An 18,412-nucleotide genomic window follows, 5' to 3' on the forward strand; every position below is an offset into this window, starting at 1 on the left:
GATCAATTGATCATATTACAGTTTATTCGTTTGGAGAGTCAAGAGGGACCTTGTTAATAGTAACTCTAGAGTTCTGTTGTAAACATCTACAAATCTATAGTATATCTGCCCGGCAAATCAGATATTACAGTGCACGCAAAGGTTCTCATTACAGCTAGAGTACTATTCATGTTTTTTTTTACATCAGGTAAAGGTTTTCCGCTACAAGGGAATACTCATATTCTGCTTCTCTGGATGCGCTTATTTAAATGATCAGTAGATGGCACTATTGCACAGGCGAAAAACTTTCGTTTTTTTTTTTTTTTAATTTATCAAACATTGTGAGCTTTAAATGTTTGTGCAGACTATAAATAAATGTTGTTTTGCATTCCTTAATATGAAATAGGATTCTTGCAACGAAACTCTCTGCAATTATGTACCGAAAGTACACCACTTTAGTAATATGTAAATACAATATTGTATGCATTTTTGCAGCCAGCATGATGTGACACTTATAGATAGCCCTACACTATTCAGTTTCGTTGACCATGCATAATTGTGCCCTTGATATCTTCTGACCCTGGACACAACAACTTATATGTCTCAGAAAAAGAACTCCGGAGGTTCAGGGAAAGCTAGTAAAATGTAAACCTGGACAGGAGGCAGGAGCACAGAGTGATTCTCATAAAGATTGAAATCGTATCAGAAAGTTCCTCAGAGTAAACACACGCACACTGGACTCAAAAGATACAGGCCAAGAGGGCAATTGTGTCCCAAGTTCATGAATATGGGTTGAACGTAGATTTGTTTGGAAGGGCACAATAGCTTAGGAAAAAAAACACGAGTGGCCTTGCCTGATGTGATTGTTTTTATTAACCCCTTTGCCGCGGCCCTGCTTTCCGCAAAATGGGCGGGGCCGTGACGGCCGTTGGCCGATGGCAGCGCCAGCGAGGTAGAGCTCCCGTCGGCCAACGGCCAACGGCAGCACGCAAGCGTATGCCTCAAAAATAAAAAATAAAAAAACAAAGGAAAATATACATTCACGTAAATGACTGTGATTTAAGCCATTTAGTAAAAATTATAAACATAAAAAAATTACCACATATAAATTTAATATAGCAGCGAAGTGAATTCGAAATGGCAGATCAGTTTAAAACAGCTAAAAAAGAAGGGCTATATTTATGAGCCTAGTTGTGCCGCTTTTGCACCACGTAGCGTGCTGCAAGAGCGACGCAATTAAATAATTAGGTGGTTATTTACAAGTCCCTTGTGCCTCCGGTGCATCACTTTTTTTGACGCACTGGCGGTGCATTTTTCTGCCTCATATTTACAAGTGCAACATGTAAACCAATGTTCATCATTTTAAACCTTTCCATTCCGTTTTTTTAAACATTTTCTTTCCTTTCATTCATTCACCATTTTCGATCCACATGTAGGGTAATGACAATTTTCTGACTTTCAAATATTCCTGATGGGCCATCCGAACCTCTTCATTCAAGAATATGCACTGAAGCAGATTTCATTAAAATAGCAGTTTATTTGCAAACCCAATGCATTTCGGGCCTCCGTGGGCCCTTCGTCTGGGGTAACTGCTGGCTCATAGCCGGACTGCTCTTAAAATGCCAAACGTTTGGCATTTTAAGAGCAGTCCGGCTATGAGCCAGCAGTTACCCCAGACGAAGGGCCCACGGAGGCCGGAAATGCATTGGGTTTGCAAATAAACTGCTATTTTAATGAAATCTGCTTCAGTGCATATTCTTGAATGAAGAGGTTCGGATGGCCCATCAGGAATATTTGAAACTCAGAAAATTGGCATTACACTACATTTGGATCGAAAATGGTGAATGAATGAAAGGAAAGAAAATGTTTATAAAAACGGAATGGAATGGTTTAAAATGATGAACATTGGTTTACATGTTGCACATGCAGAAGCAATTGTGCGATGGTTTGGGGGCGCTACACAGTGTCCCAATGTTGCTAGTACTTGTTCCACGTGCCACAGGGGCTGGGCACGTAACCAGACAGCACGCTTTGCAAAATTTAAGGACAAACATGATAATATGAAATACTTGGAGGAGTGCATCCCACCTATGAATGATGTCATATTTACAAGGACAGGAAAAGCCACCCTGCATGGCTTATCCTATGGGGTAAGGGTGCCTGGATGGCCCTGGGTAGTACATTGTGTGCCAGCGCTGGAGAAAGGACAAGAATGCACCCTATTGCAATAAATACGATACATTCCTGCCCTTTCCCTGTAATGCAGCCAAGCAAGGTGACTTGCTGTGCTGCACTGCGTTGCGCTACAATCCCATACATTTTAGGATTAATGCACATAGTTTGAAAATATCTGTGCAAACAAATGCACCATTGGCTTTGAATTGCTGTAAGTTCAAGACATAGCTTAAATACTCACAGATACCATTACAAATAACGATAAAGAATGAAAATAAAAATAAAACATGGCAGATAATTGGCTCACCAGTACAGGGACTGCAGTTCACTTCTCTTCAGGTAAATGTGCACATGTGATCAGCACAGTTCTATAACTAACAGTGTATGGGAGTCAATTGCTGAAGTTGGGTGACCCACAGCTTCCTGCTGTGTGCTAAGATTAGCATGAGCAAAATATGAATGGTAGTTGAACAGACCAATGAATAAAGAGGGCTTACCAAATCATCCTCTAAAAATGTGTTTTTTATTCATGTTTTTTGAATTACATGAGGCTCATGACAAAAATTAGTCTCTCTCCTGGCCACACCTTAAAAGGGAGGGGTTTGAATTAATTCTAGCTACTGGTAGTTACGTGGGGGCCATTTCAAATCCATTATTTCTTCACTCATTATGCAACTCAAGATAGGAAGCAACCATATGCAAGTGAGGCCCATATGTAATTTTGATCACACAGGCATAATTTGATGTAAACTCGGGAATATTCTATTGTGAAAATTAAGCATAATAACCAACAGTATGTCTTTATGCCAACTTGTGTAAATGAAGTGTCTATTTGAATTAAAATCCTATTATATTAGCTCAACAAAGACACAATTGTTGTTCGGGAACAACACGGTCGATTGGAACGTGAACAGCATTCCTTTAATGAGAGCAACGATAAAATAACTCCAAAAAGTTATTTCACTTGACATTTTTACTCTTGATCAGCATAACATGCATCTATTTATTTATTTAATTGGATTTTAAGAAGATGTTCCATGGAGAGTGAGGCTACTATATTTACAATATCAACTTCCTCTTAATGTCCTGAAAACTCCTTTCTTGTGCTTTTTCCAGCCCTTGATCATTTTAAATTTGCATTCTGGAGGGAAAGCTTCACTCCTATTTTTTGGCAATCTATGCTGCATAATCCTCCCTTGGAAGCTGAAATCTTAAAAAAAAAAAACAATTATGTTCAGTGCAATTCTTGCCAAGCTCCAGGAGGGGGGCAACATTGCCTTCCCTCCTTGGAGCTGCATGGTCCGGCCGGGAAGGGGCTGGTCCCCGGGGCCATATATATGGCCCTGGGGACCAACCCCTTCCTGGTTGTCCCATGCTGCTCCAAGGAGAGAGGGCCATGTTGCCCCCCTCCTGGATCCCTATGGTGCTGGGGAACAACATCTCCCAAGACCCGCTCCCTCTATGTCCCGGGGTACCCACCCCTGGGACATAGCTTTTGATTTAGCTTGGCGAGACATGTGACCGCTCCTGCCTAATTCTAATTTCTGCAGGTGGGAGCTGTCACGTGTTTCCGCCTGCTGGAAAAAGAGGTTTTGTCTTTTTCCCTGCCCACAGACATGCAGGCAGGGAAAGAGCTGAAACAATTGCTCCTGCATGGAGGGAGCTGCCTTGGACAGCAGCTCCCTACATGCAGCAGCAACACTGGCTCCTACAGGAGGTGGGGAGCCGGCTGGGGCTCCGGGGGCCCTGAGTCTCCCTCCGCTTTCCCTGGGAAAAGAGAAGAAAGAGGCAAAATAAAGGTCAGAAAAAGGCAGAAGAAAGGTCAGAAATGAGCAGAAAGAGGCACAATTAAGGTAAGAAACGAGAAGAAAGAGGCAAGATAATGGTGAGAAATGAGCAGAAAGAAGCAGAATAAAAGTGAGAAACAAGCAGAAAGAGGCACAAAAAAGGTCAGCAACGAGCAGAAAGCAGCAAGGTAAAGGGGAGAAATGAGCAGAAAGAGGTAAGATAAAGGTGAGAAATGAACAGTAAGAGGCAGAATAAAGGTCAGAACGAGGCATGATAAAGGTCAGAAACAAGTAGAAAGAGGCAGGAAAAAAGGTCAGCAACGAGCAGAAAGAGGCAAGATAAAGGTGAGGAACGAGCTGAAAAAAGCTGAATAAAGGTCAGAAACTAGCAAAAAGAGTCAAACTAAAGGTCAGTAATGAGCAGAAAGAGGGAAAATGGAGAGCAGAAAGAGTCAAAATAAGGTCAGAAACAAGCAGAATAGGGAAAGATAAAGTTCAGAGGTTTGCAGAAAGAGACAAAATAGAGATCAGAAACAAGCAGAAAGAGGCAAATAAAGATCAGCAACACGCAGGTAGAGGTAAAATAGAGATCAGAATCAAGCAGAAAGAGGTAAAATAGAGGCCAGAAACGAGCAGAAAGAGGCAGAATAGAGGTTAGAGAATAAATAATAGAGTATTTGCAGAGTAACATATGGCCGCCGGGTGAGGAGCTCCACGGACAGGGATCTGGCTCTGGCACTTGGACCGGGTTTATCTCTCCCATTCTGCCGCCTACACCTATGGGGATCTTTTGACCTAACATGGGCGTCTTCCTTTACCCCAGGGATGTTCTGCACGGCCTGCTGCTCAAACTCTGAGTCTCTTTTTTTTTTTTACGTAACAAGGACCCCCTGATAAGGATGAGACTCCTGGGTCAGGGACAACAATTTCTTGTGAAGGTAAATACCCAGGCAGGCTAGAAAAGCAAAAGGCTGGCTGACTATAATAACAATATTCATAAAAACACAATTTTTGTAATAAAAATAATCTAAGCAATGGACTGAAATTATATCAAAAGGATATACTTTAATATAAATATATAGAATAAACATATACATAAAAATAAGCAAGTTTGCACGATAGACAAATTACTATGAAGTTCATATATGTATTTTCAGAGAAACTTCATATAATATAAAAAGGGAGTTCTTATTTCTTTCATAATATTCTCTGATTGTAGAGAATATGGCTGTATGTCGTGTGTCAACGCGTTTCGACAAGCACAGTTGTCTTCGTCAGGACAGAAACGGGTGATCAGCCACTTTATCTAAATAAAAAGATACGTACAATGATGATATTCAAATTAATCTAATATCACAAATCACAGTGCATTGCTCTTTTTAAAACAGTAAAATTGTTGTCAAACATGATCAGATTACTCAGCCAGGCTTATGTAATGATACATAGTACATTTGTTAGAGTAGTTGGAAAAAACATACATATTTCATCTTTTATCTCTCATAGGTGGAAAAAACCAAATTTACATCTTTAACATTTAATTTATAAACATGTTATGACTTTATAAGGATTGGTGTGTCACACAAATATTATCAGAAGGTCACCCTAAACTAAATATGGGACTTATATGGCTCCGAACCTAAATTATTGTTCCTTATGTATTTTATCTACCAAGTTATTTCTATTCGTTGTCGAGAAGAAAGCTTTATAATATTCTGTCTTGTTTTTATTGTTTGGCTAAATTATATAGGTAGTGTGGAGTAGGTAGTAACTAGTGAATTTAAATCTATTTTTCTCAGGGAGTGAGTGTAAGTACACAGTATCATAAGGATTAATATTGCACCAATGACTCGCTAAAGTTTTTGGTGGTTAGGCTTGGTGTCAGATCAGAGACAGATTTAAAAAACATGCTGTTTGCACCTTATCATGGTATACTTTTATTAATAACTCCTCTTACCTAAAATAATAGAAAACCACAAGAATATAGGGTAGTCGCAGGGAGTAAGGCACCTCTCATTCATAAAAATCAGAATTGGTATGTGATAACTATAGAGGAAACAGATTAACATATTAAGGTTACTATTGCAGTTCTCTGTGTGTACATATGAATCACTCTTTCGAAATGTATTAATTATATTAAGTCTTGACCTCACCTGATTAGTCAGTATTCACTGCCACCATCTTACTGCTACCTATTACTACTCTTCGTCATCTATTTCTTAAAAAGGAAGGCAGAAAAAGGAGGGAAGGTTCAGGCTTTCAAATCCATACTGGTCGTCGTGTAGCAATTTTAACCGTGAAGGTATCTATAATTAAAAAAATCAATTTAATGGTTCTGAAAATTAGGGTGCCACGAGGGTTTATGGGCTACTGACTAAGTTGTATTAAAAAGTTTATTTTGTTCTTTATATCTCTTACGTTTGTCATTTATCCAGGAAACCAAACGCAATCCTTGTCGGCTCCTGATTGGAGGTCTAAAACGTGATGCAGCCGATGGAATCCGTGTCCTTCAGAATAGCGCTTTTTTGTTGTTTGCTTTTTTACAATATGGCTCCTAAAGATGGAAACATATGCCAAATGAGGCAGGTAGAGACCAGAAAATAATGGATTTTAAGCGGCTTTGTACACGGTTAAAAAACAAACCCCCCGAGATAAGTTTCAGTAGAACAAAACAGAGTCTTAGCCGAGAGCTGTGCGAAGCACTACCGTACGGTCTAATCTCTCGAGTACGAGATGCCGAATAGCGTGTAAACTGCTAGAGGGTTTCTGCGTGGTTTGCCTGAGCCCTTACCTTAGTAATGGATTTGTAGAGTGTCAACCCTCAGTAAAACTTCCTTCCGCCACGAATGGTTAGATTTTACTGCACTAATTGGTACTCTTTTATTCCCGTAGTAGGCTCCGCCTACTGGGAATACCCTCGGTACATACCGCCCTCTCTTAAAGCCATACTCCATGTATGACTGCTGTAACTAAGTCCATTCTTTCTTAAAGTGATACCGTATGTTGTCATACATTTGACTTGATGAGCTAAAGTTGGGGGTCTGTATGCATATTGGCGCAAGGACCATCCAAGTTACGAAATCGGATTCTAGATGGCACCATATATCAGAATACTTATTTACAACCTTTATGCCTGTAATCCTATAAGTCTATCATTAGTGACGAGTACCGCCTACGGGTATTAGTTCCATCCATTTTAGTCTGTTTAATCATATATTGGATAAGGGCAAAAACAGAAATATGGTGGAACATGGACAGGATATTCTTTTATTTTGTTCTATAAATCGCTTATGGGTGACAATTCAGCATACAGGTATCAGCTTATCTACCTAGTTTATTGTATTAAGGTAAAAATAGTATTAGGTAATCGCGTTCTCCCAAGGTAATTCTTGATTCAGCCCGTGACTGAAGGTCCCAAGAGTGAAGATCCAAAAGACCTCTCTCTTTTTGCGAATTTTTTCACCGCCTTGGTGCTTTTGTAGCTGTATCCTTTCTAGAATGCGCCATTTTAGTTCCTCTGGTTTATGGTTGTATTCTAGGAAATGGTTCACTAGCGGTGCAGAGGTTTTCCTAGTTTTAATGGCTGACCTATGCTCTGTTAATCTGGTCTTTATCGCACGGGATGTCTCGCCTACGTAACCAAGGTTACATGGGCAGACAAGCAGATATATAACATTCTTTGTATTACAGTTCCAGAGTTCCTTGGCTGTAATTTTTGCTTTATTAAACTCCATTGTTTCACCTACAATGATTGTTTCACATGACTGACAGGAGCCACAGCGGGACGTTCCTTTGATAGGATTCATTCCGTTGATTGACTTTTGAACAAAAGAGGTATTCCTAATGTTCACTTTGTGCCGGGAATGAACTATTTGGTCTTTTAGGTTCTTATTTCTTTTGTTGCCCACAAAAGAAATAAGAACCTAAAAGACCAAATAGTTCATTCCCGGCACAAAGCGAACATTAGGAATACCTCTTTTGTTCAAAAGTCAATCAACGGAATGAATCCTATCAAAGGAACGTCCCGCTGTGGCTCCTGTCAGTCATGTGAAACAATCATTGTAGGTGAAACAATGGAGTTTAATAAAGCAAAAATTACAGCCAAGGAACTCTGGAACTGTAATACAAAGAATGTTATATATCTGCTTGTCTGCCCATGTAACCTTGGTTACGTAGGCGAGACATCCCGTGCGATAAAGACCAGATTAACAGAGCATAGGTCAGCCATTAAAACTAGGAAAACCTCTGCACCGCTAGTGAACCATTTCCTAGAATACAACCTAAACCAGAGGAACTAAAATGGCGCATTCTAGAAAGGATACAGCTACAAAAGGACCAAGGCGGTGAAAAAATTCGCAAAAAGAGAGAGGTCTTTTGGATCTTCTCTCTTGGGACCTTCAGTCACGGGCTGAATCAAGAATTACCTTGGGAGAACGCGATTACCTAATACTATTTTTACCTTAATACAATAAACTAGGTAGATAAGCTGATACCTGTATGCTGAATTGTCACCCATAAGCGATTTATAGAACAGAATAAAAGAATATCCTGTCCATGTTCCACCATATTTCTGTTTTTGCCCTTATCCAATATATGATTAAACAGACTAAAATGGATGGAACTAATACCCGTAGGCGGTACTCGTCACTAATGATAGACTTATAGGATTACAGGCATAAAGGTTGTAAATAAGTATTCTGATATATGGTGCCATCTAGAATCCGATTTCGTAACTTGGATGGTCCTTGCGCCAATATGCATACAGACCCCCAACTTTAGCTCATCAAGTCAAATGTATGACAACATACGGTATCACTTTAAGAAAGAATGGACTTAGTTACAGCAGTCATACATGGAGTATGGCTTTAAGAGAGGGCGGTATGTACCGAGGGTGTTCCCAGTAGGCGGAGCCTACTACGGGAATAAAAGAGTACCAATTAGTGCAGTAAAATCTAACCATTCGTGGCGGAAGGAAGTTTTACGGAGGGTTGACACGCTACAAATCCATTACTAAGGTAAGGGCTCAGGCAAACCACGCGGAAACCCTCTAGCAGTTTACACGCTATTCGGCATCTCGTACTCGAGAGATTAGACCGTACGGTAGTGCTTCGCACAGCTCTCGGCTAAGACTCTGTTTTGTTCTACTGAAACTTATCTCGGGGGGTTTGTTTTTTAACCGTGTACAAAGCCGCTTAAAATCCATTATTTTCTGGTCTCTACCTCCCTCATTTGGCATATGTTTCCATCTTTAGGAGCCATATTGTAAAAAAGCAAACAACAAAAAAGCGCTATTCTGAAGGACACGGATTCCATCGGCTGCATCACGTTTTAGACCTCCAATCAGGAGCCGACAAGGATTGCGTTTGGTTTCCTGGATAAATGACAAACGTAAGAGATATAAAGAACAAAATAAACTTTTTAATACAACTTAGTCAGTAGCCCATAAACCCTTGTGGCACCCTAATTTTCAGAACCATTACATTGATTTTTTTAATTATAGATACCTTCACGGTTAAAATTGCTACACGACGACCAGTATGGATTTGAAAGCCTGAACCTTCCCTCCTTTTTCTGCCTTCCTTTTTAAGAAATAGATGACGAAGAGTAGTAATAGGTAGCAGTAAGATGGTGGCAGTGAATACTGACTAATCAGGTGAGGTCAAGACTTAATATAATTAATAAATTTCGAAAGAGTGATTCATATGTACACACAGAGAACTGCAATAGTAACCTTAATATGTTAATCTGTTTCCTCTATAGTTATCACATACCAATTCTGATTTTTATGAATGAGAGGTGCCTTACTCCCTGCGACTACCCTATATTCTTGTGGTTTTCTATTATTTTAGGTAAGAGGAGTTATTAATAAAAGTATACCATGATAAGGTGCAAACAGCATGTTTTTTAAATCTGTCTCTGATCTGACACCAAGCCTAACCACCAAAAACTTTAGCGAGTCATTGGTGCAATATTAATCCTTATGATACTGTGTACTTACACTCACTCCCTGAGAAAAATAGATTTAAATTCACTAGTTACTACCTACTCCACACTACCTATATAATTTAGCCAAACAATAAAAACGAGACAGAATATTATAAAGCTTTCTTCTCGACAACGAATAGAAATAACTTGGTAGATAAAATACATAAGGAACAATAATTTAGGTTCGGAGCCATATAAGTCCCATATTTAGTTTAGGGTGACCTTCTGATAATATTTGTGTGACACACCAATCCTTATAAAGTCATAACATGTTTATAAATTAAATGTTAAAGATGTAAATTTGGTTTTTTCCACCTATGAGAGATAAAAGATGAAATATGTATGTTTTTTCCAACTACTCTAACAAATGTACTATGTATCATTACATAAGCCTGGCTGAGTAATCTGATCATGTTTGACAACAATTTTACTGTTTTAAAAAGAGCAATGCACTGTGATTTGTGATATTAGATTAATTTGAATATCATCATTGTACGTATCTTTTTATTTAGATAAAGTGGCTGATCACCCGTTTCTGTCCTGACGAAGACAACTGTGCTTGTCGAAACGCGTTGACACACGACATACAGCCATATTCTCTACAATCAGAGAATATTATGAAAGAAATAAGAACTCCCTTTTTATATTATATGAAGTTTCTCTGAAAATACATATATGAACTTCATAGTAATTTGTCTATCGTGCAAACTTGCTTATTTTTATGTATATGTTTATTCTATATATTTATATTAAAGTATATCCTTTTGATATCATTTCAGTCCATTGCTTAGATTATTTTTATTACAAAAATTGTGTTTTTATGAATATTGTTATTATAGTCAGCCAGCCTTTTGCTTTTCTAGCCTGCCTGGGTATTTACCTTCACAACAAACTCTGAGTCTCCCCAGGGAGTGCCTGCGGAGCCTATGCCACCATGGCCTCTGCCTTGCTGCTGAGGGAATGTGAGCTAGCGGCTCCCCCCACCGTCCACCACCTACTTTCAGTCAGGACTCAACTCTTTTGCTTTGTATACTGCGGACCCCCTCTGGATCTTCCCGCGACGCCTGCCGGATCAGCCGACTGCCACCTACCTTGAGGACTCTACTTTTTGTGTTGTGTACTGCGACCCCTCCTGGAGCATTCCATGACGCCTTCTTGATCCACCATTGAGATGTGCTAGAAGCAGTTTTATTACTACCTCCAGTCCTCCAGCGCTGACACGCTCTCATTGAGCGCAGGTTGGCGGAGTTCTGAGAGTGCCGGACTATGGTGCTTGCAGCCTGACTGAGCTCCGGATCCTGAGCGGCTGCTCCCCTAAAGGATGGCCTCTCAACGACTCTCAGGCCAATTTCTATGCAAGGAGGTACCCATTCATTTCTCACCTTTAATAGCCCTACACGATCTGCGGTGGGATCGATCCCTCAATGCTGCCTGACCCTAAAATAGCGGCTGCACTAGCACATCACTAGTTCTTTTTTTTAATTGTGCACAGGTATAGGTGAGTTAATGCTGTGCCTCACTTGTGCCCGATCCATAACTAATTGCTTTCCTGCTTTCCAGTTGTTGTCTGGGTAATATAATGAGCGCAACTGACCTCAACATTATTGACTCTGTTCTCCCTGCATATAAGATGGCGCCCGCCTAGTGGAAGCCTGACATTCCACATCATTTGTGACTGTACACTCCGCAGCCATGCACATCGAAAATGATAAGGCCTGCCAAACATCCCCCCATCGCATTGATGTATCGCTCTGGAGTATAGGAACTACTGAGGGAGGCATGGAATGCGATGCTATATGGTACCCCCACATTACAATACAGCAACACCCGCACTATTTCAATCAGGACCATAACGGCACCCAACTCACAGTGCACACCGTCGCTGTGGCTGGGGAGCTGGTTAATGCCCTGTGCCATTGAATCTTGAGCCTGTGCCATCACTGCCGTGAGGAGCACCTGATGCTCAGCTGAACCCTCACCGTCCACAGTGAGTACCTGTTACACCTTCGGATTCTGGCCCCAACGACCTGCTGGACCTTGGCCCACGTATCCTGCTGGAATGGCTACCGTGACTTCTTGGCCCCTCTCCCATTTGCCTTTCACAATGCTTGCATCTCAGACGGAAGTGGAGTTTACTGTAGTGCCTGTGCCAAGATGGCAACTGTGGCCAGTCCTGACTATCACTGCGGGGGACTCCTGAGGTACCGGGGCACTCCCAAACCAACCCTGGTCCTGCTCACCCTGCATGATATTTCACTCAGAGATCTTTTCATCGGCAGCTGAGACCTCGACATTTTGACTGACGCCGGGGGAGCTAACTCGCGAGCTAAAGGGGAGATGGGCAATAGACATTCCTCACCATCACCTACCCAGCCGGTCTTTGGGAAAACTCTCCTGTATCTCTGTACAGGACTTTTCTCTCTTCTCCTCTTCTCCATACCCCTAACCCCCTCCTCTCTACTCTTCCCCTCTTTCCAGCTATTAACCTTTACCCTCACCCATCCTTGCTCATAGTTCCCACCCTGTCTATCCACTGGACTTTCTTCTGTGAACTTTCCCTTGTCACTTGAGACTTAGCTATCTGACCAATGCCTGGTGGAGCTACCTGTTTAGCTATTGGGGAGACGGGCTGTGGATTCCCTCGTCGGACGTCACCTACCCAGTCGGTCTTTGGGCAGAATTCCTTTCATCTCTTCTGCCGTCTTTTCCCTCATCCTCCCCCTTCACACTTCCCCCTCCTCTCTATTTGTCTCACCTTTCTTTCCTCTCCCAATTTGTTGCTTAATTTTTGTTGCAATGTGTATTTCTTTTCATTCTCTGTAACATTGTGTAGTCTAATGTAAAGTGCTCTGATACTAACGGGTCTAGCCAGCACTATATATAACTCATAATAACGTTCCTCTGAACTTCTGATGGTCCTTTGATGACACCCCCTGGGCAGATACCAAAACTGTTTGTACTCACCTCGACGCATGAGCAACCTAGGCCGATGCCCGGTAGAGCTGTCATATGCAGCTAAAGAGGAGTCTGGCCCTGGTTTCATGCCCTCGGCCGTCACCTACCCAGCCGGACATCTGACATTATTTTCCTTGTTTTTCACATTGTGTATTCCCTCCCTCCCCCTCCTCCTCCTCCAGTGACTCTTTGATTTAAGTGATGTAACTATGTAACCTGTAACTCGCTGTAACTCATGTAAAGCGCTCCGGGTCTAGCCAGCGCTACATAAAACTTTTTATATAAATAAGGTCGGAACTAGAAGTAAGAGGCAAATTAAAGATCAGAAATGAGCAGAATGAGGCAGAATAGAGATCAGAAATGAGCAGAAAGTGGAAAAATAACAGTTAGAAATAGGCAGAAAGAGGCTAACTTGAGACCAGAAATGAGCAGAAGGAGGCAAAATAAAGTTCAAAAATGTGCAAAAAGAGGCAGAATTAATCCTTTAAAAAAGAAAATACTAATAATAATACAAATAACAGTTTATAAAAAGTATTTGTAGAACCTAACCAATTAATGAAAAAAGAGCTGTGTTTTTAGTTGTATTTATTTATTATACGTACGGTCTATATTTCTGTGTTTCTATAGGTGTGCTAATGTATGCATCAGCCAGTGTTGGGGTGTGTTTGTGTGTGTCTGAGTAAGTGTCTCAATAACTCAGTGAGTGTATTAGTGTGTCAAAGGGAGTGTCAATGTATGTATTACTAAGTCCTGGGGTATCTTAGGGAGTGTATTTATTGAAATGAGTGAGTGCTTTATTGAATTCATTAGTGTATGCGTATTGTGTCAGTGTATGTATCAGTTTGTCCTAGGATGTGTCAGAGTGTGCATGAGTGAGCGTGTGAGTATGTTAGTTAATATATTTGTTTGTAAATTGGTGAGTCAGTGTATATATTAGGGAGTCCTAGGTTGTCTCAGGGTGTGTAGAATTGAGTGTGTGAGTGTGTCAGTGAATCCATGGGTGTGTCAGTGTATTATCAGTTAATCCTAGAGTGTCTCAGGGTGTGCATGAGTATCTGTTTGAATGTGTTATTTAGTGGCAGAGTGTCTCAGTGTGTATATGAGTGAGTTGGCGATTTAGTCTGAGAATGCTTCAGTGTGTCAATGGGTGAGTTAGTGTATGTATTAGTGAGAGCTCAGGCATGTCGGAGTGTGTATGTGACTGAGTGAGTAAGTATATCAGTCAATTCATCAGTATGTCAATGGGTGTGTCAGTGTATGCATTAGTGAAATGCAAAGTGTGTCACTATGTGTCTGAATGAGTGAGTGAGTATGTCATTTAAGGCATCAGCGTGTTCATGGGTGTGTCATTGTATGTATTAGGTGAGTGAGCAAGACCACTGACTCATTGTCAGTGAAATTGCTCTCCCACCCTCGCAGCTCCACCATTAAGTAAGGTGCCCCTGCACTCTTGAGTGTTGGTGATCGAGGCCCTCCTCCACCCGCAGGTTTCCCTGCGCCTCATCCCTGGTGGTCAAGTGGACCTCTGTCTCCTTTCTTTCTTTCTGCTCCTTCACTCGTTTTTCTCCCCTTTCTATCTTTCACCTTTCTGTACCTCTGCTCTTTTGCGCCTTAATTCTGCCCATTTTCCCTTTCTCTCCCTCTGCTCCTTCACTCGTTTTCACTCGTTTTTCTCCCCTTTCTATCTTTCACCTTTCTGCACCTCTGCTCTTTTGTGCCTTATTTCTGCCCATTTTCCCTTTCTCTCCCTCTGCTCCTTCACTCGTTTTTCTACCCTTTCTATCTTTCACCTTTCTGCTCTTTTCTGCATCTCTGCTCTTTTGTGCCTTATTTCTGCTTATTTTCCCTTTTCTCTTTATCCCTTCTTTCCTCCCTTTACCTTTCCTTGCCGCTGCTGCCCCCGCGGCACCCCCCCCCCAGCGCGACCGGCTCAATCCAGCTCCCCTCCCCGCTCCCGTCTCCCAGCTGTCCAGCCCTCCCCGACCCCTACTTAATGGCGGCCACTGGGCGGCCGCGGGCTGCGGGCGCGCCGCTGGTGCACCAAAGGTGCGTCAAAGGCAAGCACGCCTGCGCCCGTTTGCGACCCGTCCGCGACCAGCACCAGGAACCCTGGACCTCCGCCCCGCCAACGCTACGACCCAGCAGCACTCCACACACTCAACCCAGGCTGCAACAACAACTGCAAGCTAGCATCACCAGCCGACACCCATGGACCCTTCAGCTGTCACCGCTGCCGGCACACCTGCAGCACCGCCAAGAACACGGATCCAGCACAACCCGTCCACAAGAACACAACCGAACCGAAGACCCTTCAATGCATCCTCCTCAACGTACGATCCCTCCACAAACACGAAACATAAATCTGGGACCTCCTCGACAGCACCACCCCAGATGTAGCATTCTTCACCGAAACCTGGGCCAACACCACCTCGGGACCGGACATCGCCATCGCCATCCCCCAAGGATACAAGATCTCCAGGAAGGACCGCCCCACCCACCCGGGAGAAGGGATCGCCATCGTCCACAAATCCAGCCTCCGCCTGAGCACACTCCCTGACGAGTCCACAAAACTGATGGAACACCTTCACTTCAAGATACTGGCCAGCCCCACCGCCGCCCTCCGAGGAACCCTCATCTACCGACCCCCTGGACCCCGTGGACCCTTTGCCAACTCCATCACGGACATTATCTCCCCGCAGGCCATCGCATCCACCAACTACACCCTGCTGGGAGACCTCAACTTCCACCTCGACAATCAACTGGACCCCAACACCACATGACTCCTGGACAACCTCCACAACATTGGACTCCGCCAGATCGTGACTGAGCCCACGCACTCAGCAGGACACACCCTTGACGCCCTCTTCACTACAGGAAACTCCATCACCTTCAGCCACAACACCGAACTCCCATGGACCGACCATCGTTGCGTTCCCTTCACCTGCAGAACACCCATCATCCACAGACACCAGCACCTGCTTCCACAAGGAAACTGGACCAAAATCACTGTTGACCAGCTCACCTCCTCCCTCAACAACTCCACCCCAACCATCGCGGAAAACGACGACCCCAAAACCGCAGCCCGAACCCTGCATAGATGGATCTCGGACAGCACCAACACCATAGCCCCCTCAAGAAAAAAAATAATACCTGTACCAAGAAAGCCAGATGGTTTACCACCGAACTTCGAGAGTCCAGGCGCCTATGCCGCCACCTCGAAAAGACCTGGAGAAACACCAAATCCACAGAAGCCCACAACAACTTCAGAGCCACCACCAACGCCCACCATCAACTCATCAGAGAAACGAGGAAAAAAGCGATTGAATACAGAATCTCCACCCACGCACACAACAGCAAGGAACTCTTCAGCATCATCAAGGAGTTCGCCCAACCCACCAGCGATTCTACCGACATCCCTCCCTCACAAGACCTCTGCGACAAACTCAGCATCTTTATCCACCACAAAATCAGAGCATATACGACAACTTCAACGAAGACAACCAACACACTGAACCCTAACCAACCACCCCCGACACCCGGAAACCAGCGATTGATGACTGGACAGCCCTCACACTGAATACACACTGAAGACAATGAAGTCAATCCACTCAGGGGCCCCCACGGACCCCTGCCCCCACCACATCTTCAACAGAGCCGCCAACACCATCGCACCCATGCTCTGCCACACCATCAACCGCTCCCTGGCGACCGCCTCATTCCCCGACGACTGGAAACACTCCGAGGTCAACCCCCTCCTGAAGAAACCCTCAGCGGACCCCACCGACCTCAAAAACTACAGACCCATCTCCCTGCTCCTGTTCCCAGCGAAAGTCATCGAGAAAGCCATCAACAGCCAACTCGCCACATTCATTGAAGAACACAACATCCTCGACTCCTCTCAATCCGGCTTCAGAAAAAACCACAGTACGGAAACCGCCCTCCTCGCCGCAACAGACGACATCCGCACCTTACTGGACCCTAATAGGCAGACTCTACAATGCAGGAATCCAGGACAAGGCCCTCAACTGGATCTGCTCCTTCCTCTCCGGCAGGACGCAGCGGGTCAGACTCCGCCCTTTCCTCTCGGACCCCACACCTACCACCTGCGGAGTCCCCCAGGGCTCCTCCCTCAGCCCGATGATCTGCAACGTCTACATGGCTCCACTTGCCCCCATCGTCAGAATCTATGGACTCAAAATCGTGTCATACGCAGACAACACCCAGCTCATCCTCTCCCTATCCAACGAGCCCAACACCGCCAGACGCAACTTTCGAGAACTAAACACCAACAAAATAGAAGTACTCATCATGGGCCCAAACCCTGATGCCTGGAGCGACATCTGGTGGCCCACCGCCCTCGGAAACCCGCCAACCCCCACAGACCACGCACGCAACCTGGGAATCATCCTGGACTCCGAGCTCAAAATGGACTGCCAGATCAACTCTGTCTCATCTTCCTGCTTCCACACCCTCCGCCTCCTTTGTTAGACCTTCAAATGGATCCCCCTCGAACACCAAAAGCCAGTCACTCACGCCCTGATCACCAGCAGACTCCACTACAGCAACGCACTCTACGCCAGAATAAACAAAAACCTCATCCGCAAGCTACAGAACATCCAGAACGCCGCCGCAAGACTGGTCCTCAACCTGCCAAAACACTGCCACATCTCCCAGCACCTGCATACACTCCACCGGCTCCCCGTCAAGGCAAAAATCACCTTTAAGATGCTCCCCCATGCACACAAGGCCCTCCACGGCACCGGACCAGCATACCTGAACAGCCGACTCAAATTCCACGCACCCCAAAGGACCCTACGATCAGCCCAGCTTTCCTACGCCGTGGTCCCTCGCACCAGAAAGACCAGATCGGGAGGCCGCTCCTTCTCCTTCCTCGCGGCCAAAGCATGGAACGCCCTTCCGCTCCACCTCAGACAGACAACATCGCTCCCCATCTTCGCAAGAAACCTCAACACCTGGCTCTTCGACAGACCCCCTCCTTGATGGAATGGAACCTGCAACCCCCCACCGCCTTCCACCCCTAGTGCCTTGAGACCCTCACGGGTGAGTAGTCGCGCTTTAACAAACTCCTGATTGATTGATTGATTGATTAGGTAGTACTGGTTTGTCTCAGGGTGTGTAGAAGTAAGTGCATGAATCTGTTAGTGAATGCATTTGTGAATCCATGGTTGTGTCAGTTTATATATCAGTTAGTACTAGAGTGTTTCAGAGTGTGTATGAGTGACTGTTTGAAGGTGTTACTGAATGGATTGGTGTGTCCATGGTTATGTCAGTGTATGTATCAGTTATTCCCAGAGTGTTCCAGTATGTAAATGAGTGAGTCAGTGATTTAGTCGGATAATTATTCATGGGTGTCTTAGTGTATGTCTTAGTGAGACCTAGAATGTTTACGACTGAGTAAGTGAGTATGTCGGGTAATGCATCACTGCCTGTCCATGGGTGTATCAGTATATGTATTAGTGAGTCCTAGAGTATATCAGTGTATGCATTACTGTTTCTAAGGCTATGTTAGTGTA

The sequence above is a fragment of the Lissotriton vulgaris genome, chromosome 11 (assembly GCF_964263255.1).
Source record: "Lissotriton vulgaris chromosome 11, aLisVul1.2, whole genome shotgun sequence".
NCBI classification, from domain to species: domain Eukaryota; kingdom Metazoa; phylum Chordata; class Amphibia; order Caudata; family Salamandridae; genus Lissotriton; species Lissotriton vulgaris.